We start from the raw sequence: 15270 nt of genomic DNA on the forward strand, positions 1-15270 counted from the left end.
TAGGCACCCACCCCTCCTGTCTCTGGGCACTGCTGGGAGTGATAGGCACACACCCCTCCTGACTCTGGGCACTGCTGGGAGTGATAGACACCCACCCCTCCTGTCTCTGGGCACTGCTGGGAGTTATAGGCACCCACCCCTCCTGACTCTGGGCACTGCTGGGAGGGATAGGCACCCACCCCTCCTGTCTCTGGGCACTGCTGGGAGTGATAGGCACCCACCCCTCCTGTCTCTGGGCACTGCTGGGAGTGATAGGCACACACCCCTCCTGTCTCTGGGCACTGCTGGGAGGCCTCTGCACACACCCCTCCTGACTCTGGGCACTGCTGGGAGGCCTCTGCACACACCCCTCCTGTCTCTGGGCACTGCTGGGAGGCCTCTGCACACACCCCTCCTGACTCTGGGCACTGCTGGGAGGCCTCTGCACACACCCCTCCTGTCTCTGGGCACTGCTGGGAGACATCAGGCATTCCCCCCCCCCTGGGACCCCCCCCTACAGTACATAGCATGTGTGTCACACCTGGACACAATGGCAGAAGTAACAGTCACCAAAAAAGGGACACAGTCTGTGCTAGTAGCTCTGCACTCACCTGATACCCTGGTCGCCCATACAGCAGGGGGTACTGTGGGAGGATCACATCCAGCAATGCCAGGTTCTCCTCCAGGGTGAATGGCTGTGACCTCTCCACAGACCTTGACATGGTTCCAGGGAATCACGAGCAGCAGCAGTGTGGTAGAATCGAAATATGTGCAGGCAAGTGCTCCCTCGTGGGACCTGGCTGTCTTATATCTGCCTTGCTGGCCTGTTTCATGCACAGGAGTACAGAGTGATTGGTCACTCACATTTGCATCCTATGTTTCCTCCAATCCCTTCAAACCTAGCACAGTCAGTGGGTTCTTATTGTGTTTTTTTCTTCAGCATGATGTCAACCCCACAAACACATTGCAACAAAGTAGATTCATTCCAACTGACTTCCGCTGTGCACCTTCCAGAACAAATTCAAACTTAAAACTTGGTCTCCATGACAACCAGCATGCATGTAGGCCTTAATACTTGTCCCTCATGTGTCCCCTATGTAAAATTGAGCTTCACCCACAGGTACGGTGCGTTCCGGGCCCCTAGGGCACCCCAAATGCATAGCAACGGCCCGTACACACGTGCGTACGTTCACTATCACCATGGGTGTCCTCGCGTATGCGTACTCGTACTGGTACAGCCCGTACACACGCCTGTACGCTCACTATCACTACGAGTACGCATATGTGAGGACACCCATAGTGATAGTGAACGTACAGGCGTGTGTACGGGCCGTACCAGTACGAGTACGCATACGCGAGGACACCCATGGTGATAGTGCACGTACAGGCGTGTGTACGGGCCGTACCAGTACGAGTACGCATACGCGAGAACACCCATAGTGGTACGGCCCGTACACATGCCTGTACGTTCACTATCACTATGGGTGTCCTCGCGTATGCGTACTCGTAGTGATAGTGAGCGTACAGGCGTGTGTACGGTCCGTACCACTATGGGTGTTCTCGCGTATGCGTACTTACTGACTGTACACATGCCTGTACGCTCACCATCACTATGGGTACACATACGGCAGCACTCCCATAGTGATATGGGAACGTACACAGGCCCTCTTAGCAGCAGTACGGCGGTTTTCACACATCACAGTGGTGACAGGCAGCACACAGGAAGGAATAGGGCGGACATACTTGTCCATGGATGGACATCAAGGCATTGTCTGGGCAGTACTACATGTGTGGGGCACAGGTGTGACAGGCTGTGATGTGGCACATTACTCCTGAGTCGAGAAGGCACCAGATGTATGATGAGATGTGTACAGATGTAATGTGTCACGGTGCAATGTGTGCCAGGCATGCCCTTGACTCCTTTGACATGTGTGCATGTCGTACTGCACACTTGGGATGACCGACACTAGCATGGCACAGATACCAACACACGGAAGTGTCCCCTGATGCCCGGTACAGGGGTTACCACATCTGACTTGTCACTACCCACGGTGCACGATGTGACTATGTCATGTATGTGTGGGGGTTTCCCATTAGGTTGATGTTGGAGCACCCTCAAAAGCTGCAGCTGTTGCAGCAACCAACATGTGTCTGTGTGTAGATTGACATTGCACACTGTTCCGCACACCATGCCACATGTGGTATCGGATGTGAGGTGTGTATGTATGCATGGGACACGGAGTAGCGTAACAAGGACATGTCTGCATCCTCTCTATGAATGTGTGGTGAGTCATGACATGTGCTCCTTCATGGCAAGGTGTGTGGGCTGTCCTAGTGTAATGTCATGTGACCTGTGGCTCTAGTGTTCCGCTACCAGTCTCTGCAATCGACATCCTACTTCTGCTGATGTGTGGGTGTATGTCACTCCTGACTTGCGTCTGGCTGTTCACTTGCACTGGGACACAGCTAATCCCATGCCATGGCATGTGGAGGTTCTCAATCTCCGTGTGTAGCTGGGTCTTGGTAGGAGTGTCACCTGCCAGCCATACGTGTCCAGGGCATGTGGCACATACCTGACTCCGTATGTAGCATATGTGTATAGACAGATTAACATGTGCTCAGTACAAATTATTTGTTGTTGTGGTGCACTCACTCTTCCTTGTCACTTCCAAATTACTGCAGAGCGCCGCCTCTTCCCCGACCAATTCCGGACTTGGCTGCCAAGCGGGAAAATGATTGTATCCGGTGCTACCGCTTCCCCCAAAGGTTGATTCTGGATTTGACGGCGAGACTGGCACCACACCTGCAACCGCTGCACAGGTATCCTACGGCACTGACACCCAAGCTGAAGGTAATGGCAGCCCTACATTTTCTAGCCATGGGTACCTTTCAAAATACCATAGCTCATGTTGGTGGCATGTCCCAGAGCATGTTCTGCCGTGTGCTGCATGATTTCTTAGAGGCCATGTTGATTCACCTGGATGACTTCATACATTTTCCTACCCCAGAAATGTTGACTGGGGTCAAGCGTGGATTCTATGCCCTGGGAGGGATGCCCCATGTCATTGGGTCCATAGATGGGACACATGTTGCTTTGGTTCCACCACAGGCACAGGAGGTAGCGTACCGGAATCGCAAGCACTACCACTCCATCAATGCCCTTGTGGTGTGTCTGTCCAACATGGTGATTTCACATGTCTGTGCTCGTTTTCCAGGATCAGCACACAATGCCTACATCATGAGGCGTAGCAGGGTGCCTGAAATGATGACGCAGCTGCGCAACGAACGAGCATGTGTTGTTGGTGGGTACAGTCTGTCTGTCCCGTATTTTGCGTAGACTTCCAGGACGACCGCTTCTCCTGTTCTAACGATGTCCATGTGCTTCCCATGTAGGGGACGCTGGCTATCCCAACATGCCATGGCTGATCACACCTCTCCGCAACCCCATCACGCCGGCCCAGCTCCGCTACAACACCGCCCATGGCCGGACAAGGCGAGTGATAGAGAGGACGTTTGGCCTGCTGAAGAGCCGATTCAGGTGCCTACACAAGACCGGCGGCGCACTCCCATATGCCCCGGCGAAGGTCTGCAAAATCTTCATGGTCTGCTGCATGCTGCACAACATGGCAGTTGAGAAACCTGTGCCACTCATCCTGGATCAAGATGACGAGGACCATCCACCCGTGGAGGACGAAGGGCTTGGCAATGGGGCTAGTGATGTGGAGGATGTGGAGCCACAAGAGGACATCCGGACTCGGCTCATACGCGACTTCTTTGCTTAGTGGTGAGTACCAGTGTCTGAGTGTGCACGCATTGGTCCCCGTGTGGCATGTGTTGTGATGTGTGTCTCCACCTGCATGTATGGCACGTGAGTCAGAGGTGTGTGTGGGTGTGTCACTGGAGTGATGGTGCCAGTGATGGTTGTATTTCCCCAGTCATAATTGTGACCTAGCATGTTGTCATCCATACATGTGTCGAGTAAATGCACATGCAAGTGGCTGTGCTTTTTGTGGCTGACTTCTTGTGTGTCTCTCTTCCCCAGGTACTTGCGCATGCCGTCTGCTGCTTGCATTGTTGTGGCACTGCTATTCCTCATGGACACGTCATCGTGTGCTGACTCAGCGTTACAGGCACGGACACGTTTGGAAGTCTCCTTAGGGTAAGGGATGCATCAGGGGTGTATTGGGTGTGGCAGTTGTTCACGATGTATGCACACTGCCCCTGTCGATATTTGGTTCCTCTGCAGCCATGTTGCATCACCATGGTACACATGACATGCAGCTGGGTACACCTGAATAGATGGTCAGACTTGTTGACAGTCATCAGTGATGGGATAGTGGATTGTGATGATGGCATCAATGTGTGTAACACTGCCCTCGGACACATACGGTTTGCATTGGCTTGACATGCTGTGGGACTTCCACATCAGCGGATCAATGGTGTATGGCAGGCTATCCGTGAGCAGCTGTGGGTGTTTAGCTGTTAGCCGACACTTGTGTGCCAGTTCCATGGCTATCACGCATTTGTGCTGCAGAAGGGGGGTGCCAGTGTTGGACCCACATGTTACTCCACATGAAGTGTTCATGTGTACTTCAAGTTGCCTCTGCAATCCCGAAAACATGACTCATAAAGGTGTCCCTATGCCTCCAAGGTGCCTCTTCTCAGTCAATGCTGGTGAGTTGCCACGGTGCATCCAGCATGTCTGGCATGGTTTTCCCTGATAGTGGCTATGTGTCTATGTGTCGAGTAGCAAGATGCAAGCTGTGTGTGTGGGATGAGACTGTGTATTGTGCATGATGTCCATGACTGTGTGGGTATTGTGACATGTGCCATCCCCATGCATCCAACGTTGGCCAGGCCACCATTCTCTGCATCCACCAGACTCAAGCTTGCAGGACATGGTGGTTCTGCCACCTGTCTACACATACCTGGGTGCCCCCCAGGACACTGGACATGATCCCTGACCTCTGCGCATGACTGTTGCTGTACTCAATATGTCTGTCAGCACGGTTGTGCGGCCACCCCCTCAGCTGGTTGGGACCATCACGGGTGTGTATGGTGCTCCATGTCTGTCTTGCCTAATACACTGTGACCCGTGTGTCCTGTGCCAGACTCAGGCCCCAGGGTGTGGATGGTTGAAGTCAAAAGAGAACTCAGGCATGTTTAGACTTTACAAGACACATGTAAGGTAATAATGCAACCAGCAGGCATCTTCTCTTCATGGTGTGACTTTTTATTTTAGTGGGGGGGGGGGATGACATGAGGGGCTTTCCGGGTGTTTGGAATCCAAAGTTCAGTAGGGGAGTTGGTGTCCTTGCCATTTGAAATCCTCAGAGTCCATGCCACAGTCTTTGTCAACATTGGTCAGACAGTGACCAGCAAGGCCATGTGGCAGAGAATGTCTTTTGATGCTGTGCTGCTGTTGCTCCAGTGGGCCAGGTGCCAGGCCAGGTGTCCTGGGAGATGGTGCTGTAGCGCCGACCCTCACGGTCTTTTCCGTGGACGACCCGCCCTCCTGCGGGGACCCTCAGAAGCAGGCCGTGACGATGTTTGGGATGCTCCATCGGATGTTTCCTCCTCCTCCTCCTGATCCCTCCCTGTGGGTGGTGATGTTCTACGCCTTCTGGCACAGGGAGGGTTGCCCATGTTGTCGGCCATCCGACGGAGTGTATTGTGAATTCCCGTGTACACCGTCACGAGCTCAGCCTGTCCGTCCTCCATCCTCCGTTGGTGTTGCAGTAGACAGGCATGTAGCTCCGCATGTTGCTGGGCCTGCTGGGTCTTGATCCCCTCGAGGACGGACACAACCTGGGCCATGCCCGTGGTGTCCTGCTGGTATGTGTCCAGGATGTTTCGGACATGGGAATATACCGGATCCCCAGCCAACTGGTCAGGCTGGCGCCTCCGCCGTCCTCCACTCCCACCACCCCTGCCCACTTGCACCTGGCCTGCCCTTGTGGGCACATCGGGTCTCCGGGACCCCTGAGGGGTGGCATAGGCGTTGTCGCCTGCCTCCTCCTGGGTGCCCGGGACACCGTGTCCCTCCTGGCCAGCCTGGCTGCTTTGTGGTGGTGGGGCAGGGATCCTGGGTGTCTCCTGGGATGTGGCAGGAGTGGGGGTGGTGGTTGGCCCCGTTGTACCTGACGCAGGTGCTGCAGGTCGTTGGACACCAGAGGGGCCAGGTTGGTCGGGGTCGTCCACAGAGTGGTGAGAGTCGTCGCTGCCGGTGGGATCGGCCTCCCGCAGAGCCGGGTCCTGTGAGTCTTCCCCCCCAGTGTTGGGGGGTGAACCACAAGGTTGACCTGTGTGTGAGAGAGACAATGTTAATTTTGGTCCATGCAACATCCATGTTTCATCAGTTTCAAAGTTGGAACATTTCCTCTGGGAATTTGGATCTGTCTTGCATTCCACTCACAGTGCACTTGTGCATGGGTGTGTCCCTTGGGCACAGCTTTGGCACCTTTAACTATGTGTGGCACAGTCTTACTTGCTGCGTCAAGTGTGACTGCAGTCAGCAGTGGAGTGGGCAGGTGTGGCGAGCCGTGCATTGGCGCCTTCCGTGTTGCACTGTACGTGGGCACATGAAGTTGTTCCACACACTTCAATGATGCAGGTAGCTGTCGTTGTGCTCGTGCACAGGTTGTGACATGGCCCTGTGTTTTGCCATGGAGGAGGGGGGGTGCTGGCACTGGCCACCCTTGTCTACATGCACGCAGTCCACCTGCTGACGAGCAGACATTCCCACACACCACATGGCTGATTTGCTCTCCCTGTGTCTCCCTCCCTCTGTGACCCCCTCTCCCTCCCTCTGTGTGTCAGCCTCCTCCCTCTGTCCGTCTTCCTGTGTCTCCCTCCCTCTCTGTCCCCCTCTCCCTCCCTCTGTGTGTCAGCCTCCTCCCTCTGTCCGTCTTCCTGTGTCTCCCTCCCTCTCTGTCCCCCTCTCCCTCCCTCTCTGTCCCCCTCTCCCTCCCTCTGTGTGTCAGCCTCCTCCCTCTGTCCGTCTTCCTGTGTCTCCCTCCCTCTCTGTCCCCCTCTCCCTCCCTCTCTGTCCCCCTCTCCCTCCCTCTGTGTGTCAGCCTCCTCCCTCTGTCCGTCTTCCTGTGTCTCCCTCCCTCTCTGTCCCCCTCTCCCTCCCTCTGTGTGTCAGCCTCCTCCCTCTGTCCGTCTCCCTGTGTCTCCCTCCCTCTCTGTCCCCCTCTCCCTCCCTCTCTGTCCCTCTCTCCCTCCCTCTGTGTGTCAGCCTCCTCCCTCTGTCCGTCTCCCTGTGTCTCCCTCCCTCTCTGTCCCCCTCTCCCTCCCTCTCTGTCCCCCTCTCCCTCCCTCTGTCTGTCACCCTCTGTCACCTCAGCCCAGCTTCCTGGGCACAGACTGTTAGCAGATCTTTGAATGGCCCTTGGCTTGTTGATGTGAGTTTGTTTCTGATCTCCAGGCACCCATTGGGTGTAGTGTGTGTCTCTGCGCTGCTGCTGTGGTGGTGTGTGCTGCCACTCTTTCACAGTGTTGGCTGTTCATTAGCTGCTGTCATGTGCAAAACAGTGCCTTCACCCCCATGTGTTAATGCAAGGCGTCCGCCATTTGCTGGCGAGTCTTTCCTGTGTGGGGACACACTGTTTGTCTGGCTGTGACCTAGGCCATATGGGCAGAGGGCATTGTTGTCTGCTTCTGAGTTGCACTATGTGATTTTTTGGGCCCACCCTCCCGCCATCCGGGTTACCGTGTCATGTGTTGGTGTCTTCTGTGGCCTGTGACTTGACATTGTCCTGCTGGGTGCATGGGGCATGGTGGCGCCAGTGGCATGTGCGTGTTCATGGAGTGTGGTTGAGTCATGCGATAGCTTGGGGTGGTTGCGTGCCTGTTTGTGAGTTTGGTTGTGGATGACGTTCCCCCCATGTGAGGTGCGTTGTTTGTGTACTCACCCGGGTCTCGGAGTCCTCCTAATCCTTCGACTGCCTCCACCGGCAGTATGGCCATCACCCTCTCCTCCCAGGGATGGTAGTGTACGGGTCTGCGGGACGGCCCTCCTCCAGTGACGTTGGCCTGGTTGTGTTCATCCGTCATCTTGGCTCGGACACTCCTCCGCTGATCGTACCACCTGGCTTGGCATTCCTGCTTGTTCCTTCTGGTGTCCGCAACAGCATTCACAGCATCGACGATGGTCTGCCACATGGCTGTTTTTTCTGAAATGCTGGTCTGTCTGACCAATGTTCCAAAGAGGTGTGGCTCGACTCTGAGGATTTCATCGACAAGGACCTCCAACTCTCGGTTACTGAACTTTGGATTCTTGTTAGTGGGCATGGTGAGGGGTGTGGGTGTGGATGGTGGGGGGGTGTGGATGGTTGTGGGTGTGTGGGTGTGGTTGTGCAGGTGTGTGTGTGAATGTGATGAGGGGGTGTTTGTGAAGGTGGTTGTGTGAAGGTGAGCAAGTGTAAGGTGTGGTAAAGCTTCTAGTTTGGTGCTGTAGGTTGTCTGTGGGGTCTGGCAGCAGTGAGTCTGTTGCAAAGGCTCATGGTTTGTGTGTGTGGGCCCTTTTTATTGGTCCATTGGTGGGTGTGGCTGTGTTTGAAGTTTGGGTGGGTGTGTTATAAGGAGTGGTGGTGTTTTGGGCCTCTGTTTTGAGGAAATATGAATTTTGTGATCAGTTATGTCCCCTATCGTAGACCCCAACGGCTCCATGTGCATGCTATAAGTACATGTATGTTCCCTCCAGTTCCAGTTTTGAAGACGCAAATATATGTGCGTCCACCGTCAACATGTCCTCTTTCAGATCCGCCATGAATGGGTCAAATATTCCATTCCTAAGTATGAAAGGCCACCGACTTTATGTGGTTCACTTTCCACATTTTACAGATTCAGGCGAGTAGGCCCAGAATTCTGTCATCAAGCCTTTTCCTGCCTTCTGCCTCTGAAAGCTCCAGTCTGAGCCTGCATCTGTATCCATGAACTTTGCCCTACTCCCTGCGCGGCTAACGGTGCCTGATCCAGCATGTTGCCTGCCAAAAAACTGTATTTCACCTTCAAGATTATCTGTTTCGCTCCTCATCCGATGCATTCCTGTCTAGTAGTTTAGATAAACATTCCTCCAGCTACCGTGCAAAGGGCCAGGCCTCGCTGTCCTCATGCAAGTAATTCATAGCCCCCGTTACCATGGAATATTCCTACCCCCTCGCATCTCATGTAGACACTTAGACGCTTGTACACGCACTAACAGTCAGTATAGAATAGATTCTATCCTAGAGACCTTTCCTTTTGGATAACACAGTTCTTTAAACATAGGATATTAGATATGATTTGGGATTAGGTTGACATGACCCCCAGACTTCTGTCTCCACATGTAGAGCTAAATGTCAAGTCCCCTTCACCCTCTAGTTGCACGTCAATCACACGTCATGCGGCTGCGCGCGCATCTCTGCCAAATATTTCTGCTGACATTGCAGGATTCTTTTATGGATCCACCCACTTGTGACATCATGTATGATGACGTTTATTAAATTACGCCCATATATCCGCCTCTATTAGTTACGTATGCACATTTTATCTGTACTATCAGCTGTTACGCCTCTTGCATCTGTTTCACTGTAATGCATTTTCTATAAAACTGCTTATCTGTCAATAATGTATGCCCTTCCTTCCTGAACTTTCGTGGTGATGGAATAGAAGCCTGCAATTCGAATTGTATTCCTTTGTATAGGAATAAAGCCTTTTAGAACCTCTAATACCACGGATTCTGCCTCTTATATTTACTGAGTTATTCTTACTAGACTTTACCGCATAAAAAATAGTACCGGTAATGAAATATTTACCACATAAATTGGCGCCCGAATAGGGACACTTTCTCATCTCACGCGCCGGAGGTGCGTTGCAGGCCCGGTCTCCTGCCACAGCTGAACGGACAAAAACGCGTACCTGCAGGATTTCCTGTATCTCCCTCCGGCCAAGCGGGGGTGACTGAGGCTGCGATCAACACCCAGACGAGGCGGTGAGAAGTGCGAAGTATCCCGACCAGAGCCTAGCTGAGAGAGCAAGATCCGAGGTATACAGAGGCCCACCAGGTTCCGAAGTTCCGAAGTTCCGAGTCCAGTCGAGTCGAGTCCAGTCCGGTCCAGTTTCAGTTCCGTTCCGAGGCCTTCCGTTCCGAGCTACCCGGTGAGTACCATTACCGGGGAGGCATTTAACGTGCACATAGTCTGTGCCGGTCAAGACGGGTTTGGGTACACAAATCCGGTCTGCACTGTTTCAGCAGTGTATCTGTACTGTTTAGCAGTATATATAGTATGTCTTGCATATAAATAAGTATTATCTAATGTCAGTATTAAGTTAGTAACTAGTTTTCTATTAGTTATCATCGTTCGTTAAACTGTTAAGTGTTAAATGTTTTAATACGTTTTATATATATATTGTGGTGTGAATGACTGTTCATTATTTTGTTCATTGTATAAAGTGTGTTCTAGTAATATAGGTCTAAAAATGCCGCTCTTTTCGAAATTAAGACAGATCAAAACTAGAAAAGGTGTACTCGAAGAAGCTGTTCCCATCCCACCTAGGGACACTCCAGGGTACTTTATGTATCATAAACATGGCCTAGATGCCGTATTATTTCTTGATTTATGGGTGGACTACACCAAGGATTTGCCAGAAAATCAGAGATGGCCCGCAGCGGGGACCTGGGATGCAGATTGCATCATGAGAGTAGAAGAAGAATTATGGAAAAAGAAAGCTAGACAATCACAGAAAGATGCCATTGAATTATGGCGTAAAGAATCATATAGACGTACAGAAAAAGCGCTCAGACAGGAAGAGAAAGATAGAGAGAATTCAAATAAAACTCGAGAAAATCTATTACTTGAGGAAGGTACCCGAGTAAAATCAGAACAAGTAGATAGACAAAGAAACACTCTTATGAATGGTATGTATCCTCTTTTGGCCGAAGGGTTACCTAAGGCTACCCCGGAAATACCAAAAGACTTAACTCCTCCATTACTCCCGATAAAAGCACATCCCAAAACACATCCCAAAACAGCAAAGGACGTTTTCCTTTCCTCCTATTTAGATGACGTAGCTCCCGAGTATGCTAATGCCATACCACACATACCGCTTGCCCATGGTGTTCAACACCAAGAGCATCCGTCTGTATCCCCGCAACTACAAACTCCTACACAAGTTCCCACAGGTCCGTCCGTTTCTACAGTTTTTCCCGCATCTACAATCTCTATCCTACGTCCAACGAATCCTTTCTTGCCCAGCACCTCAGATGGTGCTACAGGAGGTACGACAGACATGTTTGCCACACCGCCGCGAAATAAACAAACCCTTAGAGATTTAGCACTCCAACGTACACCTCAACTAGCGACATCCGACATGTTTAAAGAACAGCTTGTGGATTGTAGATACGATCCCGTGCCAGGTAGACAGGACAAATTGCTCATATCATCACTACGTATACGACGAGCTACATTATATTTAATGACGATACCAGGAATGGTTGAACACCTAGACGAAATAAATCGTTTTGTCCAAACAGGGCGAGGTCCAGAAAGTATTAACGAAGCTATGGAATACCAGAAAGTGGATGTCCAAAGACAACTACTACGTTTTTTCATAAATTGCGTGATTAGGAATCAAGACAGGCCTGGGGCAGACCACGATACCATGCAAAGACTTGCCAAATGGGGTCAGAACATATCAGAAGAGAAACATGATAGACAGGCGTGTATAATCGCCATGTGTCGAAAGATCCGCAAGGAAGTAGAACGAATACATAAAGAAAGACGAGAAACAGACAGAGTAGAATCAGAAGAAGAGGAGGAGCAAGACTCAGAACAATTAGAAACGATAGCTTACGTAGGTAGAGGAAGACCCCATAATAATACTAGAGGCTTTAATGACCCGATACGTCCAATACGTCCAGAATATAATAGACATTTTCCAAACCCTATGTTAAATACAAGGTCCCCTGAACACCTATTCCAAGCCGTTGATAAAGTACTCCGAGATCGAAGGGGGTACCATATGCTCGATTCCATGGACGAACAAGAATTAGCCAGGTCAGCAGTACAATGGGCTGACAGTCCCAGCGAATACAATGATGATGTACTTGCACACACGTTTCTGAATCTTGACCCATACGAACAGCGTTTAGCTAGTATATACATGATTCAACACCTCCTTATATTATATAAAAGCCAACACTCCGATCCAGGACCCTTACCTGACATATTGACAGAACTACTCACGAATAAATGGAGAGGGTCAGGTACTGATTTAATTAATGAAATTCTAGAATTCCGAAACCAGTATATAGCTTTCGTATGCCCAGAACACGTTCCAGTTCCCATCATGGGAAGAAAAATGTATCACATAGATAGACAGAACCCGTTACGCGAAGTACACCCAATCAGAGGTGACGGTAATAACTTTACACGCGTGTTTGTGTACACGCCTATAACTAAACTGGAATTTTTAGAAATGAAGAAAGTAGTACCCAGCCATGACAAGGACCCAGCAGGTTTCCACCGCGAGATAAAAGACATGTTACTCATGGGAGAGTATACCTACCCCGACATTATGAAAATATTAAAAGTCCTATTACCCGCCGGTGTTTACGAGAAACTCAAAGAAAAGGAATGGGAGGTGGGAGACCAAAAGATAGATTGGACAGCACTAGAAAACGAAGAAAGGGCCCGAGCTGCAGGAGCAGGGCTTGGGGAAAAGACTACAGCACTAGCAGGGCTACTAGTACAGGTACTGCCACGTTTATTAACTACGAAAAAGGAAGACTGGGGTGCAATCTCAGCCTGTAAACAAAAGCCAGATGAAGACACTAGTGATTTCTATTCCCGATTTGAAAAATGTTTTGGTATAAATAGTGGCATAAAAGCAAGTAGTGAGTCATATCCACATCTGTTTGTGACAAAATTAGTTGAAAATTCTCTGCTGCAAGTCAAGAATAGAGTATTGAAATTCGAAAGTACCTGGCAAGGTAATACCCCATCACAGATGTTACAGATGTTACAATATCACCACAATAGAATTAGAGAAGAACAAGAACATGAACAAAGACGTATGAAAGATACAAAAATGAAAATGCTTGTTGCACAGTCAGTTCCAGCTGATGGTCATCAAAAGGGTGATTCCGCAGGTCTTACGAAAGGGACATGCAACTATTGTAAACAACCAGGTCATTATATACACGATTGTCCAGTCCTGAAACATAATATTGCTACAGGTGGAACACATGAGAGACCACGTCCACCCAGACAGGATCAGAACCAACAACAAATCCCTCAGCATGCACAACCTAGGTTAGCTCTGCAACAGCTAGCTCCGCAACAGGCAGCTCCACAACAGATCGTAGCACCACCACAAGCGCAGCCTATTGCTGCAACACAAGCAACGACACAACAGATGTACCAGTATGCACAAGCAGATTATCCCGATTATCAGCGATACTCATGAGATAGCCTAGAGAGGGAAGTTGGCTTACCCCTTATTGAGGTTCCTGTAGACCAAGAGGGACCTTATGTACATAGTGAACTATTAGGGGAAGACAGAAAGTTTTTACTTGATACAGGGGCAAGCAGAACAACTATAAGACGTAGTGAAGTTCCAGGGGCACCCCTCTCAGGCTCACAGAATATTTCCCTTGGATTCTCAGGAAAACCTATAATTAATGACGTAACACAACCTCTTCCACTTACAGTTGGTCCATTGACACGTACTACAGATTTATTGCTTACTAAATCATGTCCAGAAAACTTGTTAGGCATAAAAACATTGAAAGCTCTAGGAGCTATAATATGTTGTTCTCCGGAAGGAGTACGACTATTTTTACGTGATTTTAAAGGTCACTACGTGTCCAGAGACATGGATCACCGGCTGCAGAATTTACCTACACATTTATGGGCACAAGGCCCCACTGATGTCGGTTGCATGAACATTACACCATATCGAGTTACACTGAAATCAGGAATAGTACTACCACGAATGCGACAATACAAGTTACCACCCGATGCTGTTGTGGCTTTACTGCAAATCATTGACGAGCTCATTGCACAAGGAGTGGTTGTAGAAACTGACTCCAATGTATGTAATTCTCCGATAATTCCGATTCTTAAAAGAACGGATCCAAAAGCATCACCAGTATATCGATTAGTTATTGATCTGCGCGAAATAAATAAATGTATTGTACCACAATACCCTGTGGTCCCAGATATCTCTTCATTACTCACAGCTATTGACTCAGAAGCAACGTTTTTCACTGTAATTGATCTCAAGAATGCTTTCTTTAGTGTCCCAATCGATCCGGAAAGTCAATATTTGTTCGGATTCAGTTTAAATGGACGAAGTTTTAAATTCACACGCGCACCTCAAGGATTTACAGAAAGCCCCAGCATCTATAGCCAAGCACTGAAACGAGAACTTGACAGTATCCACATGCCAGTTAACACTGCCTTGCTTCAATATGTCGATAATCTGCTGATCACCGCCCGAAGCGAACCTGAATGTGAAAAAGCGTCACTGACGGTTTTGAAATTTCTGGCTGACAAGGGGCACAAGGTGTCCCCTTCTAAGCTGCAATTCTGTGTCCAGCGAGTTGTTTACCTTGGGCACTCGCTGTCCAAGGAGGGAAGGCAGCTTACACCCGACCGCATCCAGTTAATCGCTAACATGCCACCACCCAAGACACAAAAGGAGGTACGGGCTTTTATAGGCCTCACTTCATACTGTAGGCAGTGGATCCCTCAATATGCATTTCTAGCAAAACCACTCATCCAGTTGACAACACAGGAGGCAGCCGCATCGACTGTCCTCCCTTGGACTCAAGAACATACACACGCCTTTGAAAGCTTAAAGAAAGCTTTATGCCAAGCACCTGTTTTAGCAACACCATGCTACAGTAAACAGTTTACACTCTTTGTTACAGAACGCGAAGGTACTGCTTTGTCAGTACTCACTCAGGAACAAGCAGGATCACACAAACCATGTGCTTATTTCTCTAGTACATTGGATCCAGTAGCTCAGGCTCTTCCTGCGTGCCTGAAATCGGTGGCAGCAACAGCTTTAGCAATCAGACAAAGCGATGCCATAGTGTTAGGACATCAATTGACAGTACAAGTACCACATGCAGTAGAGGTTCTTTTGAACCGCACACAGACACAACACTTGACTATAGCGAGACTCACCGGTTACGAACTGACATTGTTTCAGCCACAAATAGAAATCAGACGCTGCAATACGTTAAATCCTGCCACACTGTTACCAGTGGGCGGAACAGATCCATTGGCACATGATTGT

The sequence above is a fragment of the Triturus cristatus genome, chromosome 5_2 (genome assembly GCF_964204655.1).
Source record: "Triturus cristatus chromosome 5_2, aTriCri1.1, whole genome shotgun sequence".
NCBI lineage: Eukaryota > Metazoa > Chordata > Amphibia > Caudata > Salamandridae > Triturus > Triturus cristatus.